Source organism: Leucoraja erinacea, unplaced genomic scaffold, assembly GCF_028641065.1.
Source record: "Leucoraja erinacea ecotype New England unplaced genomic scaffold, Leri_hhj_1 Leri_826S, whole genome shotgun sequence".
Lineage (NCBI taxonomy): Eukaryota > Metazoa > Chordata > Chondrichthyes > Rajiformes > Rajidae > Leucoraja > Leucoraja erinaceus.
The window spans coordinates 62,491-71,270 of record NW_026576758.1 but is presented as its reverse complement, the minus strand read 5'-3'; the positions used below and the strand labels follow the sequence as shown (position 1 = coordinate 71,270).

Genomic DNA, 8,780 nt, shown 5'->3' with positions numbered 1-8,780 from the left:
GGTCCCACCTCCCCCAGAACGGTTCCAATGCCCTAAAAATTGGAATCCCTCCCCCCTTGCAACCATTTTTCAGAGCCCACGTATTCATCGGCAATATCCTCCTATTTTGACTCTGACTGGGCCCGTGGTACGGGTATAGTATCCAGAGATTCTTACGCTTTGAGGTCCTAACTTTTAAGTTGATCTCCTAGGCTCCTAAATTAATGCTTGTAGGACCTCATCCCTTGTTTTTTAACCGATATGTTGGTGGCAAATGCCACCACGACACCTGGCTGTTCGCGCCCTCCCCCCTCCAGATGTTCTGCAGCCGTTCTGTGACATCCCTGACCCTTTGCACTAGGGGACAAGATACCATCCTGGAGTCTCGTTTTGCGTCCACAGAAACGCCTACTATTTGTCCCTGACACTTGTGAATCCCCTATTCTATGCAGCCATTTCCCTCAACCAGTATCCAAAATGGTTCACCTGTTAGGAGGGAGATGACCGCAGGGAACTCCCTGCACTACCTTGCCTACTGCTTTGGCTGTCCTATCGCCCAGACCCTTTCCCCTTTCTGTCCTTTTAAAATAAACCTTTTACCTGCGTTGTGACCAACTCGCTGTACTGGCGATCCACAACTTCTCAGCAATCGTGGATGCTCCAGGATGAATCCATCCGCAGTTCCAATCATTCATAATGCGTTCTGCCAGGACTGCAACTGTATCACACTTCCTTTTCTTCCCATTGTCCCTGTCCTAAAGATGATTTCCCTTCAGTTTCCTTCCTCCATCAAACCCCAAGATCCTGGTGGCCATACCAAAAAAGGATATCAGAATTGCCGCAGCATCAATGGAAGCGAAGGAAATAGCCGACGTGTTCGGGCCGCAACGTCCGCCTATTTTCTTTTCGCTCCAGAGAGGGCTTCTGCACACGCTATGTCTTCCAGCAATTTTTGTGTTACAGTTCGATCTTTTCCATTCTTCAGTTCCTTCGTGAACACTTATCAGTAAGATTGTTTTGTTGTCCTCATTAGTGAATAGCAGATCCAAGCACCCGTTCAAACCATCGGCCGTTTCCTTGTTCACACATAATAAATTCAACTTTTCTGTCTTTAAAATGTTCCACACTTTTGGTCTTAACTAATTTTTTTTTCCTCTTCCAATCCCTACAGCACTTTTAACTATCCTGCGTTATATTCTTGGGTACTCCTTCGTACCTCATCTTGTGTTTTTTGTTTTTTCACCTCCCCGTATGTCTTTTCGTTATCTTCTGTTGTTCTTGTAACTTACCCCATCCTCGGGCTTGCGTCCCGCATCATCTTTGCTACGTTGTACATCTTTTCTTTAATTTTTTATTTATACTGGTACTTGAACGGCCCCTTGTCAGGCATGGTCCCGTCCCTTGGAATATTCGTCCTCTTGGTAATGAACTGATCCTGCACCTTCTGTATTATTCCAAGAGATACCTGGCCATTTTTGGTTCCAGTTATCCCTGCTATTGTCTCTTTTTCTTCAGTCACTTTGACCCGCTCCTCCCTCATCAGCCCCCCGTATTCCCCTTTATTTCACTGCACCAGTGCCACCTCCGCTCTACTGCTTCTTCCCCTCTCCTAATTTGTAGCTTAAACCTTACCATGTTATGGTCCCTGGGCCCTCCTAATGGCTCCTTACCCTCCTTACTGGTTCCTTTATTAAATCCCTGTGCATTACATACCACTAAATCCAAAAAAATGCTATCTCCCTGTTAGGCTCCAAGACAAGCTTTTCACAATAATCCATCACAAAGGCACTCGACAAGTCCCATATTTTTATGGGGTCCGTAACCAGACCTGATTTCCTTTCACCCGTCTACCTGCATGTTGACATTCTCCCCATAACCACGCCAGCAGTACTTTTAACCTACATGCCAATTGGTAACTCCTGATATCAACCTTGTGCCCCCTATGCCCCAGGGCACTGTTTGGGGGCCTGGAGAGTTAGTTACCATTAGGGTCTTTTTTACGCTTACAATTCCGTAGTTTTCTTCCCAACTGACTCCATATGCTGCCCATGTCAATGTCACCACCACTCCTGCCATGGCCTGGAATTTCATTCCTCCCCAACAAGTAATGTTGAAAAATAATCTGTTACATGAATTTGTTAGATTTAAATGATGATAAATATCTTTATCCTGTTTTCTCCGCATACTTCATCTGTCTGCAACTGCCCACTCCCCGACCTGTTTTGCTACCAAAGTGGATAAACTCCACCTTATCCGCGTATTCTTCATCTACCTGCACCTGCACACGTTCACCGAACTTGTCCAAGTCACCATGCCATTGTCACAGCAACCCTAGAAATCGGTTCCGACTGCCACAGTCGGCTGTGTGCAGCTTGGCTCACTTTTGCATTTTCACTTGGGTACAGTATGAATGAGAAGATGCTGGTACTGTTGCTTGTCTGCTCCTCGACAGGGCCAAGGAGGGCTTGTATTAGGAACACTCCTCCATCCGTTTCCCACCACGGATGGCTGACCTGCTGAGTTCTACCGGCAATTTGGAGGGGAATGGTCAGGCGACGTGTCGGGTCTGGACCTTTCTATGGACTCATGGAGCCGGGGGCGGGGAGGGAAGCTGGAAGCTCATTTCTGGAGGAGTGGAGAGTCTCCTCAAAGTGGAGAATTCTGTGTTCATGTCATTGGGCTGTAAGCTATGAGGTGCAGTGTGGGAGTGGGAAGGGGAGTTAAAATGGTTGGCAGCCGGGAGATTCAACAGGCCTTGGTGGACTGGGCACAAGTGAAGGGTGAAATGCACGCCTAGTCTAGATACAAGGAACAGCAGATGCTGGTTTACAAAAAGGGACACAATCTCCTGGAGTAACTTGCACCTCTGGAGAGCATGGACGTTCACTGACATTCTAGGTAGAGGTACTGTTCAGCTTCAGCTTGTTGTGGGGTGGTGGAGAAAAGTAAAAAGGAGAGGTGGACTGTGTGGTTATTGCCTTCACTTGCCTTCCAAAGTCATACAGATGCGGCCTGAGACCATGGGTTCCTCCACCGCTTTTTGTAGGGAAACAACTCCAGACGAACGTTTGAGAGGGCAGGACCTCTTCAGCCTCTGATCTGGAAAGGGTGGAGGAAGCAGGAAAAGAGAAATGGTCAGAGTGCCTGGATAGGGAGTGGAAATGGTTGACAAGATGCTGGAGATCTCAGAGGGGACTTGGCAGATCTTAGAGAGAATGGAATGGGTGATGTTTCAGGCCTGAGCCCTTCTTCAGAGAGTGATGTGTGAGATATAAAGAGTGTGAGGGAGAACAAGAAACAGCAGAGCTAGAAGGGTGCATAGAGCACAATTTAGTTAGATGCACAGAGACGAGAGAGGGGGACCGCTGAGTCTTCGAAGACCAGAGGCGGGGTCACTAGGTTCACAGGATGATAGGTGGGGAAGTCTTTAAGGCAAGAGAAGAGGGTAAGCTTTCAACAGAGAGTGGTGGGTGTATGGAACAAGCTGCCACAGAAGCGGGACGAGGCTGTGAACTATCCCAAGGGCCTGTTTTAGAAACAGATTATAAGACAGGTACATAGATGGGCCCAGTTTGGAGGGTATGGGACAAACGCAGCATGGTGGGACTAGTGTAGGGGACATAGGTGAACCCTTGTCACACTCAGTTGGGCCACCACAAAGGGTCTGTCTCCCACTGTGTATCCTATGAGCTCCGACAATACTACATAGGCTGCAGTGGGCAGTTGCAGAGTCATATTGGCGGCATCTGTGGGCCCGGGGGGTAGTGGCGCCAGTGTTGGTCGGTGTTGCCGCAACTGCTCCCGCGAGCTGTCAAACGGAGTCACCACAGTCGGGCAGATCGTAGGGCGAGCACTGGTGAGCACGCGCGATAGTGTGAGACAGGGAGTGGGAGGGGCCATGGCAAAGGGCTCTCCACACAGGGTCTGGGGAAAGGGACGATCGCCGGCATGCAAACCGCTGGTGGGGGAGCAGCTGGGAGCAAGTGGTGAAGCCCTTGCCACAGGGCTACAGGTGTAGGGACCTCGCCAGTGTGGATGCGCTGGTGCTGGCGCCAGCTGGGTGGAGAGCAGGTGAAGCCCTTGCCGCATTGGGCGCAGGTGTAGGGGCGCTCACCGGTGTGGGTGCGCTGGTGGGACAGCAGGTGAGCAGACTGGGTGAAGCCCTTGCCACACTGGGCGCAGGTGTAGGGACGCTCGCCGGTGTGGGTGCGCTGGTGCACCAGCAGGTTGCTGGACTGGGTGAAGCCCTTGCCGCACTGGGCGCAGGTGTAGGGCCGCTCGCCGGTGTGGGTGCGTTTGTGCTCCACCAGCTTGTCTGGAGCGGGTGAATCCCTTGCCGCACTGGGTGCAGGTGTAGGGGCGCTCGCCGGTGTGGGTGTGCTGGTGTTTCAGCAGGTTGCTGGAGCGGGTTGAAGCCCTTGCCGCACTGGGTGCAGGTGTAGGGGCGCTCGCCGGTGTGGGTGCGCTGGTGCTCGAGCAGGCTGGCTGGAGCGGGTGAAGCCCTTGCCGCACTGGGCGCAGGTGTAGGGGCGCTCGCCGGTGTGGGTGCGCTGGTGCTTCAGCAGGTTGCTGGAGTGGGCGAAGCCCTTGCCGCAGTGAGCTGCAGGTGTAGGGGCGCTCCCCGCAGGCGCCTGTGCACCTTCAGTGGACGACTTGAAGCCTTTGCCGCAGTCGGGGCAGGTGAAGGGCCGCTCGCTGCTGTGCACCCGCTGGTGCACCCGCAGCCTCTTCAACTGGGTAAAGCTCATGCCGCAGGTGGAGCAGACGTGGGGCCTCTCGCCCGTGTGGACCCGCCGGTGGATCTCCAGCTCGCTCGGGCTCCGATAGGCCTTGCCACACACGTCGCACTCATAACGCTTCTCCTTGTTGCGCCCCGTCATATGGTGGTCCTCCCACCGAAGCTCAGCACGCACACCCCGCACACCGAGCAGGGGGGGGCTCACCGGCACCCTGCCCGCCCTCAATGGCCGCTCACGTCCCCCGTCTCTCCGTCCACAGCAACGGCTCCTAAACCCTGCAGGAGCGGAACACAGAGGTCAACAAGCTGGCAAACATTGCATTACTATAGCACATATTGAGTGCGTTTTATGGCAAAGGAAACCATTATATAATTCTGCGCGGCACACTGGCGCAGCGGTACAGTCTGCCAGGCTGCCTCAGCACCCACCGCCAGCGACCCGGGGTCGATCCTGACTACGGTGATGCTGTGCGGCAGTTTGTCCGTTCTCCCCTTTGACCTGCGTGGGTGCTCCGGGTGCCTATCAAACGTTCAAGGTCGTCATGGTTGTAGATTAAATCGGCCTCCAGGAAATTGTCACAATTGTCCCTAAAGTTGGCTCTTCCAGGGACAGATGCTAAACTTGCATTTATCGTTGCCGACAGTTACTGTACTGTACATGGAACCCGAAAAACTAAACCTGTCTGAATCCACAAAATCTGAATCTATATGCGTAGGGATAGTGCTAGTGTACGGGGTGATCGCTGGTCGGCGCAGGACCCCATGGGCTTTTCAGACCTGTTTCCGTGCTGCATCTTGGCTAACTGAAACAGCGGTAACCAAAGAAGGGTAAACCAAACCCAAAAGGTTTTCACCCATCTCTCTCTTCCCACAGATGGCCGCCTGACCCGCTGAGTTATTCCAGTACTTTGTGTGGTTTGTTTCTCCACAGAGTGATACCGCGTTGATGAAGTGGCCCTTCAGCCCAAAAGACTCGTTTACCCCGCACTCCTACATCCCTCGGCAGTCTGATCACACATTCCCCCCCTCCGCCCAATCAGTGAAGATCCTGTATGGTTTCAGCATTTCTAAACCAACACCCTCCCCAGACCAGGAAACAATGGGACCTCCTCCTGCACGGTCCGTGCCCCACCCTTTTTGCCTCCTGCTTTGGTAAGCCACTCATAACTCCCTCCATCCTCCCTCACTCCTGTGGAATATGGGACCACCCCCGCCCACCTGGCTCCCTACCACCTTCCATTCACGACCCCTCTCCCCCCCCACCGATCCCTGCCCTACCCGTTTCATCCCCTCAGCACCAAACCACTCTGATTGAAAACCAGTCCCCCTCCCTTTACCCCTGCTTCCCTCACTACTCCAGATCACCCCCCTTTTGATCCACTTTCCGCTTCATCACTCCCTCTCTCCCAAGCCCCCTCCCTCCCTCCCACTATGTCTCTGTCCCTCCGCCCCTTATTCCTGCCCCTCACTCCGGCCTCCCCTTTCAGATATCTCTCCTCCTGACCCAAACTCCCTACTCTCTCTACGTCTCTCTCTCTCTGCCACGCCTCCCCGACTCTCTCCTACTGTCTTGATCTCACAGGATTCCCCTGACTCTCTCTCTCTGGCATTTCCCTCCTCTCTCTCTCGGGATCTATCTCTCTTCCTCCACCTTCTCCTCCTGACCTCCTGACCCCATCCAACACCTCTCTCTTTCCTCTCTCTTCTCTCAGCTTCTGTCCCTCTCTCCCCTCTCTTTGCTCCGCACTTGTCCCCAGCTCTCTTTCTTCTCCCTTCCTCTCCTCCTCTCTCCTGTGTCCTCTTCTCTGTCTCCTGGCTCTCCCCCCTCCCTGTCTCCCATCTTAGCCCTTGGTTTACTTTTTTCCGTCCTCTGTATGGTATGGCTGCCCAGCCTGTCTGTTCTCTCTTTTCCCCACTTTCCTGCCATTTCCCTGTTAAAGTCCTTTCCCTCTATGGAGTTCTAATCTTTGTATGTCTCTCACTCCGGGGGGCGGTGGTAAGGGTGAAACTACCTTTCAGGGTCCCTACCTGGTCGGAGAGGAAGCTTTCTCTCCGGGCTGAACTTTCGACCCGTCCTCTCGGCCTCACCAGCTCTCCTGGAGCGGCGTTTATCCTGAGTCTCGTCGCCCCTCCACCACTCGGCTTTGGCGGCGGCTGCAAAGCACTGGAGCGCTATCTCTCCCTTTCCCCTTGCCCCTCTCTCCATCTCTGCCCCTCGCTGGCTCTCCGGTCTGCCCTGCCCCTGATGAACTCGCGGTGCTGCTCGGCCGCGGAGTTGGTCCGAGCCCCCCGGCCGGCGCTGAAACTTAACATCAGGTGCCTGGGATCTCTCTCTACGAGATCGCCAGTAGTGGCTACTCCCATCCGGCGGGCCTTGTTGGCTTCAGAAGCCGGTAAGGGAAGCGGCTCCGTTCCAGGGTTCTCTCGCTGAGAGGATTCTCCCGCACCGGAGTCTACCATCAGGCCCCTCCTCGGCCTTGAACACATCGGGCCCTCTCCGTAGAGGCGGACTGCGGAGGCCCCTTAGGCCTAACTAAAATGACTGAGTGGACCTCTCCCCTCGCTTCGGACTTAGCCCTTCCCTCATAATCTCTCAAACCATTGTGGGGGGATGTTTTTTATGTTAAAGTTCTTTATTATCTGTCATGTTTGTATCTCATTTCTTCCCTTGTTGGCAACAAGAATTTCACTCACCTCCCGGTATCGTGACTCTATAAAGAAACCTTTTGAACCTTTGAATCTCTCTACTCGCTCCCTCTATCTGTCGCCTCTCTCTGCCTCTCCTCTCTCTCTATCTATCTCTCTGTCCATCCTCTCTCTCTCTCACCACTCTCTCTATCTCTCCCTCTCCTCTCTCTCTCCTCTCTCTCTCTTCATTTCAATTTTCAATTTAAAAACTTTATTGGCATGATAAAAAAACATTGTTATATTGCCAAAGTATAAAACATGACATACATATATAAAATGCATAAGTATAAACACTGTATACTTATACAGTGCATGGATAGATATGTCCCTGTACAACTTGCAAAAGGCCTATAGCCCTTTATTGATTGCTACACGTTCTTGCAGCTGTAAGCAGTACAACACAATAGCAAGTTTAGCAAGTCAATATTAATTTCTTAGTGTTAGTTAATGTTGATTAGTGTGTGCGTACATACGTGCATGTTGGTCATTCACCGTCTCTCAGGTTATGGCATGCTGTTACGTATTGTGCACCAAGATGTGCCGTATTTCCTTCGCCAAGGATTATTCTTAGTTTTGATGTATCATCTAGTTCTTTAAAGTCAGGGGTTGCCACACTGAGTTTGCAAAGTATGCTTTCCTTGTTATGTCAAATTGTTTGCATTTTAGGAGGAAGTGCACCGCTGTTTCAACCTCATCTGTCAAACTGGCCGCATATTCTGTTTTTTCTTGGTTGCCAGAATCTCTTCTGTCTTTCTTTTTCAACTGCCAAATAGTGGTCACTTAACCTGTATTTGGTGAGGGTCTGTCTCTGCTTTATGTCTCTAACAGTTGAGAGATAGTCTGCCAATTTATAATCTCTTTTAAGGGAACGGTAACATTCTAATCTGCTTTGGCTTTTGGTTTCTTTATCCCAATGTTCCAAGTACGTTTCTTTACATTGTTTGATAATTTGGTTCACTCTAACTGGTGATTGGGGGTCAGTATTGATCTGGGGCCGGTCAGGGTTTAACTGGATAGGGTTTAACTGAATAGGGGTCGTTAGTCTCAGTACCAACTGACACAGGGAACTCTTTTCTGGGTTCCCCTCTTGTGTTTGAAGGGCTTTAAACTGGAGGGTATCTGGGGGGCTAGATTTAGGGTGATTCCAAAAATTTAGTGCTCTTTTCTGGATATTTATAATCAGTGGGTATCTGCCTAGTTCCACCCTACATGCGTTTGTTGGTGTTTACCTTTGGATACGGAGGATGATCCGACAAAATTCCGCATGCAGGACCTCCGTTGTATGTCTCTCTCTCTCCCTGTGTCTCTCTCTCTCCATCTATCTCTGTCTATCTCCCTCTCTCTCTCTCCTCTATCACTCTCTCCGTCACTTTCT

General features: G+C 51.6%; 1 pseudogene; it reads right to left on the bottom strand.

Annotated features, from left to right (window-relative positions):
- Nucleotides 1-2,967: 2,967 nt before the first annotated feature.
- Nucleotides 2,968-8,780, bottom strand: part of LOC129694851 (zinc finger protein 271-like) — a 52,619-nt pseudogene continuing 46,806 nt past the window's right edge.